Source organism: Equus przewalskii, chromosome 27 (genome assembly GCF_037783145.1).
Source record: "Equus przewalskii isolate Varuska chromosome 27, EquPr2, whole genome shotgun sequence".
NCBI lineage: Eukaryota > Metazoa > Chordata > Mammalia > Perissodactyla > Equidae > Equus > Equus przewalskii.
Genome location: NC_091857.1, coordinates 8,865,424 through 8,883,355, shown reverse-complemented (window position 1 = coordinate 8,883,355; position 17,932 = coordinate 8,865,424). Strand labels below are relative to the sequence as shown.

Genomic DNA, 17,932 nt, shown 5'->3' with positions numbered 1-17,932 from the left:
TCTATAGCCACAAACCTGTGAAATCAAATATGTTATGTGCTTCCAAAATACAGCAGTGGTACAGGTACAGGACACACTCCGATTCCAAAAGGGAGAAATAGGAAAGAAAGTGGTGACAGGTCCCAAGTAAGTCCAAAATCCAAGAGGATGAATAACATCAAATCTTAAGTCTGGAGAATAATCTTCTTTAACTCGATGCCCCGCCAGCCAGGCCCACTGTGGGGGTCCCATCTCTTGGACACACTCAGGTGTCCCTGCATACAAGAGAAGCCACTTTGAAGCTTCAACACTGCTTAAAAATAGCTGCAGCCAAATATCCAATTTCATCACTCACAAGTTCTACCTTTCATAAAACATTAGGACACAAACATAATTCAGCCAAGTTCTTTGCCACTCTATAACAAGGGTGGCCTTGCCTCCATTGTCCAATAGCATGTTCCTTTTTTCTGTCTGATGCCGCATGACGGTGGCCTTTTGCATTCATATTTCTACCAAAATTCTGTTCCTGACCACCTAGGTATTATCTAGAAGATTAATGCTTTCTCTACAGGTCTCCTCTTTACTATCTGGGCCCTCACCAGAATTGCCCTTAACAGTGTGTTCATGGCAATGTAGGCTTTTTCTAGCACGTGTCTAAAAACTCTTCCAGTCTCTACCCATCGCCCAGTTCCAAAGCTGCTTCCACATTGTTAGATATTTGTTACAGCAGCACCAGTACTTCTCAGCATCAATTTTCTGCCTTAGTCCATTTTGGCTGCTATGACAAAATAACACATTCTGGGTAGCTTATGAACAACAGAAAATTTACTTCTCACAGTTCTGGAAGCTGAAAGTCGTCGATCAGGGTGCCAGCATGGTTGGGTGAGGGCTATCTTTGGGGTTGCAGACTTCTTGTATCCTCACACTTTGGAAGGGACTAGGGAGCTTTGTGAGGTCTCTTTTAGAAAAGTAGTAATCCCATTTATGAAGGCTCCATCCTCATGATCCATGCCCCTCCCAAAGGCCTCACATTGGACATTAGGATTTCAGCATTTGACATTTAGGTGATACAACCATTCAAACCATAGCATATATAAGAATAAATTTTATATATAAAATATATATTCTTTATATAAATATAAATAGTTATACATTATATAAATATAAACACCATATCAATATATATTATGTATTAATATGAATAAATATAAATGCATATAATTTATTTCTTTATAAATATATATTTTATATATTTACACTATTGGATTTATTTCTCTGGAGAACCCCAATATGAATGACCATGTGAGACACAGGGAGAAGGTGGGCATCTGCAAGCCACAGAGAGAGGCCTCAGAAGAAATCAAATCTGCTCATCCCTTGGTCTTGACTTATAGCATCCAGAATTGTGAGACAATAAATGTATGTTAAGTCACCCTGTGTATGCTGTTTTGTTATGGCAGCCCTAGTAAACTAGTACAAGATTTGACAGTCACAGAAATAACAAAGGAAACAGACCTGGATAGAACACAAAATACGTGGAAGAGTGCAGAGTGAGTAATACATGACTTTCCCAGCCTCTGGCAGTTCCCTTCTTCCCTTCAATCTTCTAACTGGTTACTCAGGCCTAGTTAAGAGCTATTCATACTTGAGACTCTATTTCCCCAAATGGACTGAATATATGGGCAGCACACCACAATGAAGAGAATGTCTGCATAAGCCTATTTCTGATTGCTCTACACATCACACTTACATATTGCATTAGATTTTTATTGCCACATAACCAATTGTCACAAACTTAATGGCTTGAAACAATATCCATTTGTGATCTCAAAGTTTCTGTAGGTCAGAAGTTAGGCATTGGTTGACTGTGTCCTCAGATACGGGTCTACCCATGTTGAAATCAAGGTATTGCACAGGTTGCATTCTCATCTGGAGCTTGGAATCCTCTTACAAACCCATTCAGATTATCCACAAAATTCAGTTTCTTGTAGCTGTAGGACTGAGGTGCTGCTTTCTTGCTGGCTAAAGGCCAAGGATTGCTCTAAGCATCAAGAGGCTTTTCTCAAGTCCTTAGCACATGGGCCTCTCCATCTTCAATGGCAGCATTCCTCCTAGAGAATCTGAATTCAGAAAGGGCCTAGTCTCTTTAAGGGCTCACTTGATTAGCTTAGTAATACGCAGACAACCTGTTCTTTGATTGACTCAAGGTCAACTGATTATTAGTCTAATCATTAGAGTGATATCTCATTGTGTTTACAAGGGGGGGAGGATTTTACAAGGCATGTACACCAGAGGGTGGAAATCTTTAGGGCCATCTTCAACTGTGTCTACCCCACAGATTCTTCCAAATAACAACAACAACAAAATGGTGAACAAGGTTGAAGACTCTTTCAGGTATAAATTCTCCATTTTATGAATAAAAGATAACACCAATATTAGTTTCCTTGGTCAAATTTATAACAAATACTAGTCTTTGTTTTTTCAGTTTTGATCCATAAACCCAGGTAATCCAGAGTGAACTGTTTTTAAAACAGCTGATATTCTCATTTGAGTGTATTATTTAAAACAGGTTTCGTATCTATTATCTCATTTAATCCCACCCCCTATAGATACACATGGCATGTGGTAAATAAACTAATTAACTATTATCCTCACTTTATAAATGGAATAAAGGTGATTGAGAGAAGTTGAGCAACTTGTAAAAAGTCACACAGTTAATGAGTGCTAGCACCTTGACTTAACTTTAGATTTCTGCATTTGCTCTTTTCAGCACACCATGCCATCTTTCAGAAGTCATTTGCACTAAAAGATAACAGAATCTAATGCTTCTATGTTTTTAATCTTTAAGGCAAATAAGACAAGAATCATAACATATTTGCTGTTAGTCTTGACTGTCACAATATTGTGTACCGTCTTGTCCATTTGAGTGGGCTTTAGAATCACAAATTTGACAGTCAATATGCAGATCTTTACTGAATCTATTGTTTCCTAGATACTAGGCTACACAATGTGGAATGCTGAGATATATAAGGCAAGCTTGCTGGACTCCAAGAGGTGTTTGTACTTAAAAGGCAATATCAACGGCAAGGGCTATTAATTGTCATTTTTCTTTTCTTTTTTTTCTTTTAATGATTGCCACCTGAGCTAATACCTGTTGCCAATCTTCCTTTTTCTTCTTCTTCTCCCCAAAGCTCCCCAGTACATAGTTGTATAATGTAGTTGTGAGTGCCACTGGTTGTGCTGCCATTTTTCTTTAATTCTTTTTTTTTTCTGAGTAAATTCTGGATTTCTCGTGTGGTCATATATGACATATATGTCATATATGTCATATGTTGTTCTTATATGGAAGATCTCTTATGAAAACAGGAAAGTAAAATCAAAAGACATTGTACAAAAGAATAAACTTCTTAGAAATTAAAAGAATACAAAATGACAGAGTGGCAGGGTCCAACATTTGAACACAGTTGAGAAAAATATTTTAAAATAGACAACTAAGAGAATTTTTACTCCATTAAATTATTTTCTTATTTCATCCTTGATGAGAGTTAATTCATTATGGGCTTCAGAGAAACTGATTGAATATACAATCTTATACTTATAAAAATTTTATCAAAATGATACAAGAGAACATTTTTAAGAATTATATTTATTTGTGCCACACTTACAAGGTAAATTTTGTCAACCTTGTTAGCCAGTTCTGGTTAATTCAGAATTAAATATAAATTGGGTTTTCTTTTTGTCTAAATGTCAGGCTTACTTTAATCAAAGATGAAGACAAAAAAATGAAAAGTTGGAACATTAAGAGTTACTACCTAAAATTTTCAAAGCCTGAGTAAATATACCTATCTGCTAAACACAAAAGGTAAGTTTTAGGTTTACAGAGATATTGCGGACAAGTCAATAGATTTTGAAAGTTTTGGTTTTACAATGACTTGCACCAACTCTAATCCCAGCCCTCATATTTTAGACTATCTTTACTTTTACCTTCCAGAAATATGAAATATCTAGGTTTAAGAGGTATCTCCATGTTGACCTTGAGATTAACACAAAGGCACTAGTTTTATAAGTGTAATCAGGTGATCAGTAAGGCATTTGAGTAGCACATTTCTTCTTGTATCATCCTTAATTAATCTCATCATTCATATCTGAGTCGTAATTTGCTACACCACTGCAAACTGAGTTTTAGTCTGGTGATTGAACCTATGCTACTTTCTTATCTTACCACTACAAATAGTTTGCTTTCAGTGGGATGTCTTGTCAGAAAATCTCATGATTCTATTGATGAGTTCAAAAAAGAGAGATAAGTAAACGAATTATGGTGTGGTAAAAATTGGCAAATAACTTTAGCATTAGCTACATAAATTAAGAATAACATTCCTAAACGCAAGAGGGAAAAAAATGAGCATTTATCAAGTTTTTCAGCTGATTGCTTATGTGGTTTGGGGCAAATAGTTTAACCTCTCTGTTCTTTCATCTCCACCTGTTTATTTATATTCTATGAAGCATTCTGGTGTCTTCGCATATCTGCAAGGTAAAGTAATGCTAAAAAGGAAAGAAAGAAAGTGTCATCTGGAAAATGAGGATAATGATATCGTAATTGTCAAGCAGTTTGAATTTTTTGAAAAAAAATATGAAGCAATTTGAAGAAGTATTGTTTAATGAAAGCAGCTATATCTGTAACTCAAATTCACATGATCATAACTGTATAAATTATAAATGAATCTTTTTGCTTTGGATAGAAAATCGGAGGCAAAAAACTGTCATTCATCAACAAAGTGATATGTGAAAAGTAAAGAAAGTAGCTTTATCTTCTGGTTTAATAAGCAAGTCAACCAAAGGGTGAAATATCTTTCTTTCAATGAACAGAAAAAAGTTTATTATACTGATTTTTTTGGCCTGTCTCTGTCTTTTCATTGTTAATGTAAAACACTTCATCATATTCTGGTTGCCTTTTGTCTTCAAATAATATGATTTTTTTTTTAATACACTCGGGCTTAAATAGGGATCTTTTATCATAGATGTGATAGCATTACTTCTCAAATTTCTTATTGCATATTTCCACTGATTGTATTCATTTTCCAATAAATATTTATTGGTCACTTGTTAAATGCAATGTACTAGGAGTTGTGAAGTTTTTAAAGATTGCACTAAAGCTTGCTAACTCTGAAACGTGATGGATGGTTGCACTTGGTTTTTAATGACACGACAGCAGGTGTAAACTAGCTCAATACAGGACGGGGAAAAGGTGGTCTATGAGGACATTTGGTGCATGTCTGTCAGGCCAGTCTCCATCAACACGACAAGAATATGGTCCAGGGAATACCAGTCTTTCTCTTCCCTCAACTGTCCTTTCTCTCTTAAAGTCTCTGCTGAAGCTGGATACTCAGGAAGCATCATCCTTGTTCAAAGATTCAGTCCTTTTCTCTGTTGCCCTAGTAAGGAAATAAATAAATATTTTGCCTGCTGTATTAGGAAGGAGGATTTTTCCTCATTCTACGTATTTATACAGACTCTTATTGGTTGATAAAAAGAAAAGTCAATTTTGAATTTTTAGTTAATAAACATTTCACTCACAAATTCTGACTCAATAATATCTTGGCATATTTTGTGGGAAAATTAATATTTATTCACTTTTTGTTGAATAAGGATGATGTGAATTGACTCTGTTGAAAGAGCTTAATTAAAAATTTGAGAAAGTTTTATGTTAACAACCATTTTTCCAATGTCCTTCTATGCAGAGGTCTTTCAATATTACTGTGAATTCGAAAAAATAAATCATTGGTTCATACCCTCAAAAAGCTAATAGTTAAGTGAGAGAATCTGACATGCATAGTGTGTTACATTGACATAAGAAAATATATTTCAACTGCTTATTAGCTGTGCAAAGTCTCATGCTAGCACTGAGAATAGAAAAAATAGACAAATTCTACCTGAAGATCAGGTAAAGCTGAAAGGAGGAAAATACATTGAACATGGGTAAGGTTTCTATTGGTGAGTAAGTGTTGGATACACATCTACTTTTGGAATTCTGTAAGAATTATTCCAAGGGAGGAAAGTGTGGCTTGTTCAAATAGAAGTTTGATAGAGGTCATGCATACAATATGAGAGATTCAAAAGAGGGACATGGCTAAAATGTGGCCAAATCAATACCAGCCTTAAATCTATTCTAAAAAATGCAGAGCTGAGATAACTCATATGAGACTAATTGATGTTGACTCTTTATCATATTGCTAAGTGTATGACGGTTCTGCCAAAGCAACGCATCAATACAAGTAACAGAGGGTACTCTACATTTCAAGGATTCCTAGAAAACTTGGGGACAAATTTTGCTAAATAAGGAGTCGTTCTTTCTTTCTAAATGTCTATATAAGGCTGAGGTAATTTAGAGAATCACGTAAATGCTATTTGATTAAAGTGTCAAGTCTGTATGACTTGACCTAAGTTGGTATTTGGAAGATCTTTGTGTCATCTTGAGAGAAAGAGAAACTGAGTAAGCCTTAATAGATTGCAAGAATTAAATTAACATATGCATTTTATTCATTCTTTTTAACAAGGCCTTGTTATGTATTGGGGGAAAAAGATATTTTTCTGAAGTTGAGTTGGGCCTGATGAGCCATTTACAATGGGCACGTTGCATTGGCCATCTCCTTCAAAACAGATGAAATAAAATATTCTAGAAAATTCCATGTCTTTTTTAATCCATCTCATTATTCTTAGAGAAGATGGTAGTTATTCATGACTTTCTTATTAGGAGAACAAAATTTTCTTAGGTGTCCACATATCAGGGTAAAACATCGTGCTTTAGTTTTAAATGTTTAGAGCCTACTCTCCAATTGTTCAAGAGACTATAATAACATGCAAGAAATTTAAATAAACTTTATTAATAGATGCATATTTATCTTCTATTTTAAATAGAAATTATGAAAACAATTCCATTCACACAATAAAGTTTATAAGGGAATCATTTTTAATATTTTAAACTATATAAAAGTTCATACTATTTCAATACATTTCTAATTGAGATTTTGTTCTGAAAGAATTAAAATGACACCCTCTGTGCATTTGTTAATCAATTACCATCAAATCAAATGTATCACCATCAGATGGTAATGTATGTCTATCGCAGGAGCTTTGAATGAGCTGGACCCAAGCTTGTATTACAAGAGCATGAGACGTTATAGCTTGTACAGCTTCTCATTCAATAGTTTGGAACATAAAAATGCAAATAATGTAAGTCTAAAGTTTTAATGATGACTGTCAAGGGAATATTGTATCTGAATCCTGCTTCAAATTCATTTTAGAATGGCAGACTTTAATCACCATGGAAAGAATTTTGAAAACCACTATATATAGAAAATATTTATCTTTGCAAACCTAATTACTAAGCTTCACTAAAAGACACTCTAACACTAACTCTATTTACCTATAAATTTTCATCCCTGTTTACCCTCTTTGATGTAATGTTTAATGTGGATTAATAGAAAATGAAAGGGATGTAATATTCTAGAAACCAAGTTTCTAGTCCTAGATTTGCCAATGGCTAGTTTTGTGATGCCAGATAATTTCACATTCTCTGATCTTCATATTAGTCATCAGTAACATTGTAGCTTTATTCCGATTTGATATAATATCTATGAAGTAAGTGTTAACAAGAAAGTGTTATAAAATTGTATATTTTGTACTATATACTGATTATTTCTAATTGTAAAATAATATATGCACCTTGTAGAATATTTAGGAAATATAGTACAAGGAACATTTATACCTAATTTAAAAATTATCAATGGAAATAATAAAACGAACTAATCATCTCTCTATTTTCTCTCTTTCTCTCATACGAAATAAAACATATTGCATGCATTTGCATCCCAATATCCCAAGAGCTGACAGAAATAATCATGGAATTTAGATCTTGCCTATGATTAAATGACTTTTTTCTGCAATATGTACCTTCACATTTAAGAGTTATTTTGACTTGTCCATTGCTTTACAACATCAGCAACACCATAGAGACATTATATTTTAGTGAAACTGTAGCTTTAGCATCAGTTGTTGTGGTAGGTTCTAAGATATTCCCCAGTGCTCACCACCTCTTGATATTCATGCCACTGAGTTCTTTCTGCTCCCTGAATGAGGACTGGCCTTAATGATTTGATTTTTACTAATAGAACCCAGCAAAAACGGTGGATGTCATTTATTTGGTTAGACTATGGAGATTGTGACCTCCATGAAGTTAGTAGACCTTTCCTATTGCCATGTCACCTTTCACACTTTGATGAAGCAGGCTGCCATGTTGGCAAAGCCCCATGGCAAGGCTCTGAGGGTTAACTCCTGCCAACAGCCAACAAGAGACTGAAGCCCTCAGTCTAACAATCCGTGAGGAACTGAATTCTGTCAACAACCATGTGATCTTAGAAATAGATTATATCCATGTGAGAGTTGAGATGACCATAGTCCAGCTGACGTCTTGAACACAGCCCATAAGAGATCTTAAAGTCTAGGACCCATCAAAAACATGTCCAAATTTCTAACTCATAGGAAAGGTAAAATAATAAATGTGTGTTGTTTTAAGTTATTGAGCTTTCGGGTAATTCATTATGCAACAATAGATAACTAATATAGTTTTTACACTCTAACTTTGTCATTATAATATTATTTCTGTAGTGTCTCATTGATTAATATTTCTACTGAGTCTTAGGTGACTGATATTTCCCAGGTAACTAGAGTGTATTACTGATTAATGTCTCTTTTCATAAAGAGTACATCTGTTGGTTATTTTAAGAGACCTTGAAAATCTTAATGTATCTTTTATTTGTCTGCACATATACATAAACATTTTTTGTTATTATAGACATGTCAGTTCCCAATATATTATCTTCAAAATATAGATTCTCTACCGTTATTTCCTAGTATTTATTGTTATGATATGAGTGTCTATTTTTAATAATTAATTTCTAATTCTATATGATAAAAATTATTAATATAGCTTGCAAAAACGATATGAGAAATGATATGGTATGAGAAAATGATATTATACGAGAAAAATAATCTGAAAAACATCAAGGCAAAGACAAAATGGGGCAGAACAACAAAATGAGCTCAGAAAATAAATGTGTATAGTTTTCATAAAGTCCTAAATCGTTAAAAATTTGTCACAAATTTAGCCTTGAGTTTTTGTTCAGCGAATGAAAGAAATATGTGGGACAAACTTCATAATATCATGTTTACATCTTTAAGATGGTAACATGTTGGATTCAGTGTGATTTCATCCTTTAGGAGAATTATCCACTAGCCTCCATTCCATCCCAAACCTCTTTTTGGCTAACATGTTAGTAGACAAGTTTCCTTTATCTTTAAAAATAATTGTTGTGTACCTGACCTGTCTTTTTGAGTTCTAGATTCACATCTTTCTTTCACTTAGAAAAGTTAGTTTGTGTTATATTTTGCTTTTATTCCATTTGTCCATTGAATTTTCATCTTTTGCCTAGAAGTTTCTTATAAAAATTTAGATCTTTGGATCTCTAAACATTGTTCTTTCTCATTGTTTTACTCACTTTCTCATTTTCTTAGTTCTGATGGAATGTATTAAGTTAGACTTTTCCTTTACCAAAACTTGTTTCTATAGTGTCTAATGTATGATTGGGGTCATGGATCTAGTTTTATTTCAGCAATTATGGTTTTTATCCCTCTATATTTTTTCCTGGTTCTAGCTCTACATTCATGGATGTAATACAATCTTAAGTTTTATTCTAACATAAATGAGGGGTTAGTGTAAATCTATACAGAAAGGAGTAGCTTATCATTATTCGAGATGAGCTCTTCCTTATGAACTGTAATATTTTTACAAAACTGGTGATATTTCACTGATTGCTTATTTTTTATATGATATTCTATATTTGCCTTGCCTTTTAATGGCTTAAAATGATAAAGAATCTTAGATAGTTTTGTTGGGCATTAAAACTCATAGACTCATCATGTTCAGATGAAAAGGGTAAGTATAGCTCAGATTAGTCAAAAAGTCACAAAATCAGTGCATTGATCCTGAATCTTTGATTGACAAGTAAAGAGTTAGGATTGATTTAGGAGGCATTTGAAAGCCAGAACGCTGGGCAATGTCTCCAGGATACTTCATCTCGAGGCATATCATTTTCTCTTCTGAGTTGATAGGATCACACATCGTAGGAACAAGTCTTGGCAGTGCCTGAGTTACTCTTTTTTGTTATAAACCAGTCCAGGAACAAGACCCACAAAGAAAAGACAAGCCACAGACTGAGAGAGAACATTTGCAAACATATATCTGATAAAGGACTTGTATCCAGAGTTTGCGAAGAGCCCTAAAAATCAATAAGATAACAAAGGATGCAGTTAAAATGGGCAAAACATTCCAAAATACTTTATGAGGGATGTGATAGCAAATAAGACGTTGATTAAAATTCTATACATAATTAGTCATAAGGAAATACAGATTGAAACCACAATGAAATTCCACTATATGTTTAAGGATGACCAAATAAGAAAACAAAAAAGAAACGAAAATTCCAAGGGCAAATAATGATGTATAGTGGCTACAACTCTAATAAAAGACCGGTAGAAATGCAAAATGGTACAGGCACTTTGGACTGCAGTTTGGCAGTTTACCACCAAAGCTAAATATTCATTTACCATATGACCCAACAAACCGCTCTTTGGTATTTACCCAAGACAAATGAAAACTTATGTTCACAAAAAAAATGCATAAAAATATTTAAGGCAGCTATATTAATAATTGTCAAAGATGCAAATAACACAAATGTCCTTCAACAGGTGAATGAATACACAAACTGTGGTATATCTGTACAATGAAATACTATTCAGCAATAAGAAGGGATCAATTATTGACACAAGGAATAACACAAATGATTCTCCAATGCTTTATGATAAGTGAAAGAAGCTGATCTTAAAAGACTACACTCAGAATGATTCCCTTTATATGCCATTCTGGAAAGAGCAAACGGATCAGTTGTTGCCAAGGGCTGGAGCGAAGGGGAATGATTGATTACAAAGGGGCAAGAGGAAAATTTTCCAATAATGAAAACATTCTATGTAATTCTGGTTTCATGAATCTATAGATTTGTGAAAACTCATAGAACTGTATACCTAAAAGGGCAAATTTTCTGATTGTTAATGATATCTTAATAATCAGACTCAAAACAAAAGTGTTAAAGGTAACTATGACTGAATTTTTGCAAGAGTTAAATGATGGACAATATTTCAGATGCTACTATTAATACTAAAAGCAAATTATAATTATGATAAGATATGATAAATTCCATAGTAATGAAATTTTATGTCTTGCAATTTGGAATGAAGATTACATAAGTTTTTCTTTCATACTCTACAGTGTGCTTTCATACTCTACAGTAGCATATGATTTTCATACTCTACAGAGGCTTTCATACTCTACAGTAGAATCATACAGATCTCCTGCTTGTAGAATACAGGTCATAACAAATAATGGTGTATTTAACAGACATGAGCCATTCACATTCCATTACTATTCAATGAAAGAAAAAAGACATATGCCAACTCTTCCATAATAAACTTTAGCAATTATTCTTTTCAGAAAATGACATTAAAAATATAAATTATAGGTTTATATTATACCAAGTTCACTCTGAATTAAAATACCGCAATATAGATTACATCATAACCAATGATGGATGACTAAATACAGTTCATAGATCCCTTCCCACACAGGGCTATATGATTGCCAAAAGCTAACTGTAGTGGAACAATTAATGGTAAACATAAATGCAAATATGTTAACAAATAGATCTAGTACAAATACCTAACATCAGCAATTCACTTGCTGTTTTCATTTAAATACTGGTTGAATTTCTTCTTTAAATGTGGAATGGTTTTGTCATGATCTTCACTAAGCTCCTAATAGTCCTACCAACAAATTAAGCATCTGTTAAGAAGTCCAACACCAATTCTGAGTATATTTTATATCTTTGGGCAAGGATGCTAGCTGTATTTGCACAGTAATAATGTTTTTGAAAATATAAAATCCTGTAGAATAATTGTGCTACGAATCCCATTTTATTTTTCAAAGACATTCAGTGAAAAATAATAAAAGTGAAAAAGAATGCAAACTCAGTCATTGAAGCAACTATTTTTTGGAATATTTTATTGTTTTATTTTATTTTTTCCTGAGGGAAAGGATGGATTATTTAAGTGTAGATAGAAGACCTTCTGATTGTCTTAATATTTCCCCATAGTACTGTGAAATAAAGGAGACAAGGAAAAAAGGACTTTTCCAGTAGGCAGTTACTTCTGCTATTTCTTTTGGATCACTATTTTCAGCATTATAGAGCATATAACTTGACAAATGAGATATTAACGGATCGTCTAACACCAACAGCATTTATTTATGGTTGTCTTAAAAAAATCAATTTTGTATATCAAAAGAGCTTCTAACCTAGGAGTTTAGAGATATGAAATGTGAGTTGTATTTGCTTCAACCTACTGTCTCTGCAACACTGGACATAATGTACTCTCTCTAGCATCTTTATATCTTCATTGTTAAGTGAAGTTAATAGATTAGAAAATGTCAGAAGTCCCAAATAATTTTTGATAAATCACTTTCTGATTCATCAAATGTTGTGAATTGGGTTTTTTTGCAGCTTGATAAGGAACATTTTTACTTTTTCTGTGAATTGAATTTAAATATAAAACATAATTTTTATTCAGTTAAAGGCACCATAGTTTAAAAAAGTTGCACACTGTAAAACAAGACCCTAGAAATGTAATTTACCCACAATGTTCTAGAAAACAATCACTAATACTATAGAACCTCCTAAATCACACTTTCCTGGATGTTTAGAGTTTTCATTTAGTTATTTTAATCCTGTGTTTTCAAAGTGTGGTTCTCCAATAACTACTTTCTTCTCAAACAAGTGATTCTTATTATTGTGGCTTTCCAATGGAAAAATTTTAGTGTACACTTAATTTTAATCATTGTCTTGAAAATTATTATGTTTTAAGGTTACTTGTTTTCTTATTCCTCTGCAGATTTGCCACTAAAATTCAAGGGATGTGTTTTATATTCTATTTACATAGCCCTTTTTCTAATAGCTTAAATTATTTCAATTTGGAGCAAGGATTAAGAAAGTGTAATGTGGTAAGGAGAAACTTATTTTATTTGCTCCATGGAAGGTGCAGAAACCAGGAATTTTTCCAAAGTGATTCTATTTATCCATATTCCATTATGTATTCCATTACAGTTATCAGTTAAACTGACGATTGGAGAATACATTTGAGTAAAGAGGAAACTAGATTGGAGAAGGCACTGGAAAAATCATCAAGGAGTAAAATTGAATCTCTAATCTTTTTTCCCTTTCTGCCTGTCTTCTAGAAATTTGACCCCTAATTCACTTCTCCTGATAGTCTAAATGCAAAGTAGTACGCTCAGTGAACCTTCTACTGACATCGACCACTTCTTGGGATGAACTTATCAGGGTTTAGATTTTATAAGGAAAGTAAAGCCTCACCAGTAATCAGGTAGGGTATGATACGTTATCATACATTTGCAGTGTAGTGTGGAATTCAGTGTAAATTTGCCTTTCCTGGGAGTGTTTGCATTTTATGTCTTATAACTTGTTGAGGAATGAAAAGGTTGGTATTCAATTAAAAATGTTGGACATGAGTGCACAGAATGGGGAGGAGTTACTCAGTTAAGAGAACATCTCAGTCTCTAAATTTACTCTACGCAAGCTGTCTGTACTCTACTAGGTCAATTGTATTTATTTTCATTAGTACATTCATTGAATCCAGGTTGTAACAGTTTCTATAACTGCTTAAAACAACATCAGTCAGAAATCTATATAAATAATTTATCACCCTTCCCCCACCCATTGCCCAAGAACTCCCCTGAGTTTTGTGTAACATCTTTCAGTTGAAAGGACATTTACAGAAAAATATGTACATGCCATAAATTTCTGCAAACACCAAGAAACAATCTGCCTTCATAATTTAGTGTGCAGGCAAAGTAAAAAATAGAATCTCTGGTGAATTATTGTTCCCTATAGTCATAATGTGCCTTGTTTCACTGCCCATAAAACAATATGAAAAGTGGCACTGTGATGGATTCAGCAGTTATACCATATGCCAGGATGTTTTCCTGAAAATATCTTTCCTTAAATATCTAACAAAACAGGTAGCTCCTCATGGGCTGATGCATATGCAATTCTAAAACATTTCCTGCATACTCGAAAAGGCCCTAACAAATAATAAAAGGATAATGAGCTGTGAGCATTATTCCGATGATTAAATGCTCAGGAAGTTGGATGGTGAAACCTGTAGGTTCCTAGTGTTTGATTGGTGGTCACACAATCATATCCTAGGAAGGAGATATGCCCAGAACCTTATTAGTCTAGATGCTAACATGGTATCTGGTCCGAAAATTCTAAAGTGTCTCAGTTGCTTAACATTTAGGAGATGATGGTACTCTGGAATGATAGTAATATTTTCTAAACTAATACAACATTTGAGAAAGATATCCTTGTTCTCGCAAAGTAAGTGGTACTAATGGCAAACAAGTGAAGTAGAAGCAAAGCAGGAGTCTGTACCTTGGAGTGGACAGTTAATCCTTTACTATTATTCAATAATGGTTTAATGAGAGAAATTCACTTGAAATTTAGATGCAACTGTTTTCAAGCCTTGCTTTAGAACATATAGATGAATATAGTTAATCTATAGGACCACACCCTAAATAATAAGCAGATATTCTAAACTTAGAAAAAAGTACTCAACTAAAATATTCACTGTCTCTCTGTTATCCACTACGTTATCTCCACAGCAAGCCCAGGGCTAGATCCATAAGGAAGACTTAAAAAATAGACTTCAAACAAACAAGTAAAATATGTTTTCTAGCATTAAAGTTACTTTTAAAAAGATTATGTTCCAATTATTTCAAGCCCTTTATTAAATTAATGCAATCTAACATTTCTCCGTATTTCTCATCTCATCCTTTTCTGTCATCTTCTTCTTTTCCTGTATTCTTTCCCTCTCCACACTCTCTCCAAGCAACTGTTAAAAAATAAGAAAGTGACAAAGCTTAGCTTTTAAAATATTTCATTTATTAAAAGAAAATTATCTCATAATTTGAAAGAAAAACGGTAGAGTAATTAGAAGGAAGTTGTTAAGTTTTGTAGATGGAAATAAAAGCTATGTGACCATGAGATGATTCTAGATACGTGGGAGCAATCAATCCCAGGCTTGACCTTTGCAGAAAAAAAGAAAAAATAGGAAGGCTGGCCCCATGGCTAAGTGGTTAAGTTTGCGCACTCAGTGTTGGTGGCCCAGGGTTTCGTGGGTTGGGATCCTGGCCATGGACATGGCACCACTCATCACGCCATACTATGGCAGCATCTCACATAGAAAGACTAGAATGACCCACAATTAGAATATACCACTCTGTACTGGGGCTTTGGGGAGAAAAAAAATAGATAACTTTGGTAGGATATACTACTCAATTTCTCTTTGAAAAATATATAAAAATAGGACAACAATCCTAATTATACTAATTTAAATGTTTTATTTATGTTTGTACTTTCAAAGGAGTTAAGATGATGGATGCTACATGATACATAATTGATAGATTTTTTTTCATTGTTGATATTCATAACACGCCAGATTCTTTAGACTAAAGGCTGCCTATGTTAATTAGTTCACAATTAAACCTTCACACCACATTAAATTGTACCCAAATGGTGCATAATTAATAGTCCATTGTGAATAAAATATGAGGCAACCCAACACAAGAAACCAAAATGAAAAGGGAAAAGACGTAATAGGATGTCCTGTCAATCACTTAGGGCATACAAAAGACTGCCGAGGAGCCTCACTTTTAGGAAAACAGTGACTAGATCTTGTACCTGAAGTTTGTCAGTATACTTTGGATGATTTGTCCTTGTTAAGACAGTAGGAGAGGATTGACCCTTGTTGGGTTACAAAGAAAACAGCTTTCTCAAGTCTAATAGAACTATTACAAAATAGCAAGCACACACAATTTATCATCACATAAAACAGGTAGAAATACTTTACAGATATGCTATGATTTCTCATGTGTCATATTAGCAATCTGTTGGGGATTGACTGGCCCAAGCTTTGTGGTACTATGTTCTCCAAGTTTAGCTTATGTTTTTTGCTTTGCCAAACTTACGTTTCCATGATCATCTCATAGGAAACAGCCAAGAGCTTCACACAGCTGAGGTAGCAGTGCCCATGTTTCCCCAACACAGAAAATAAATCCGTTCTCAGTCAATATTTATTTTACTACGTAAAGTGTACACGGTACTTTCTCATTGTCTTCTTAATCATCACAATAGCTCCAGGAGAACATATTGATAATGTCCCCATTTCACTCCTGAAGATCCAGCAACCAATAGGCAAATAACTATCAAAGCTCCGTGCCTCATATCTTATTCACAATGGACTATTAGTTATGCACAATTTGGGTACAATTTAATGAGGTGTGAAGGTTTAATTGTGAACTAATTAACATAGGCAGCTTTTAGTCTAAAAAATCTGGAGTATTATGAATATCCACAACTTTTCACTGTTCCTGCCTACTCATTCTATCCTGTAATTTTTTCTGCATCTGTTTCCACTGATGGATTTTTCTCCCCATTATGGGTCGTAGTTTCCAGCTTCTTTGTACGCCTTGTAATTTTTTATTGGATGGCAGATATTGTGAATTTTACATTATTGGGTGCTGGATAATTTGTATTCTTATAAATATTTTTAAGCTTTTCTTTGGGGCATAGCAAGTGTCTTGGAAATAATTTGACTCACTGAAGCTTGCACGGAAACTTTGCTAGGCAGGACCAGAGCAGTCCTAGTAAAAGCTAATTTTTTCCAACTATTGAGGCAATAACTTTCTGAATACTTACTTAATACCCTGTAAATTATGAGGATATTTTCACCTCTTACTGGTGAGATCACAAGCTATTTGCAGCCCTTGTGAAAGTTGGGATTGTGTCCTCTTCTCTTTGCATGTGGTTCTTTCCCCAACCCCATGTAATTTCCTTTCATTCATGAGCAACTGACTATTCAGCTGAGGACTTCGGATCTCTGTGTAGCTCTCTCCTTCTTGATATTATCTCCTGCAAACTCCGGCCACCTAGGACTTCCCAGACTGCCAACTCCATCTCCTCAACTCACGAACATCGCCAGGTTCCTCCCAGGTTTCCTTACCATTCTGTGACAGTTGCACACTCTTATTAGACAGTGAACAGGGCCACTCATAATGTTCACACTGATTGTTTCCCGTCTGTCAGGTCACTGTCCTTTACTGCCTAATGTGGTAAGTCTGTACGCTGTTGTTTCTTATATTCTGTTTAGTTTTTATTTATTTCAGGAGGGAGGGTAAATCTGTCCCCTCCCACACATTTTGAAGATTAGCAATCACTTACAGTCATTTTGTTCCTACCAACATCATAGAAAAACACTGGAGACTGAAAAAAATTTTCTTTAAAAAAAATAGGACACATATTTAGTCCAGCTCACCTATAAATAGAAATGTGTAAGAGATGATAGGTGACTTGCACAAGGATCTAAAAGTTACTAATGATAGAGATAGGACACTAATCCAGCACTTATTCTATTAACTCACAATTGTTTGAACTATTGATGGAGCTTCCAAGAATCAAATGAAAGTCAACAAACATAACTTTTTGACACTATAGTTTTAAATGTAATTCTCATCTGTGAAATGGGGACATTATCAATATGTTCTCCTGGAACTATTGTAATGATTAAGAAGACAATGAGAAAGTCTTGTGTACACTTTACATAGTCAAATAAATATTGACTGAGAATAGATTTATTTTCTGTGTTTAGGAAATATGGACACTGCTACCTCAGCTGTGTGTAGCTCTCGGCTATTTTCTATGAGATGATCATGGAAACG

General features: G+C 34.0%; 2 long non-coding RNA genes across 6 annotated transcripts in view; one reads left to right on the top strand and one right to left on the bottom strand.

Annotated features, from left to right (window-relative positions):
* Nucleotides 1-17,932, top strand: part of LOC139079838 (uncharacterized) — a 95,012-nt gene that overhangs the window by 16,354 nt on the left and 60,726 nt on the right. The gene's annotated exons all lie outside the window — the stretch shown is intronic.
* The window catches only part of LOC139079839 (uncharacterized), a 47,204-nt gene continuing 40,819 nt past the window's right edge, over nt 11,548-17,932 (bottom strand). The window contains exon 4 of the long non-coding RNA XR_011533802.1: nt 11,548-15,048. This is a non-coding gene — a long non-coding RNA (uncharacterized lncRNA). The remainder of the gene's footprint in view (nt 15,049-17,932) is intronic.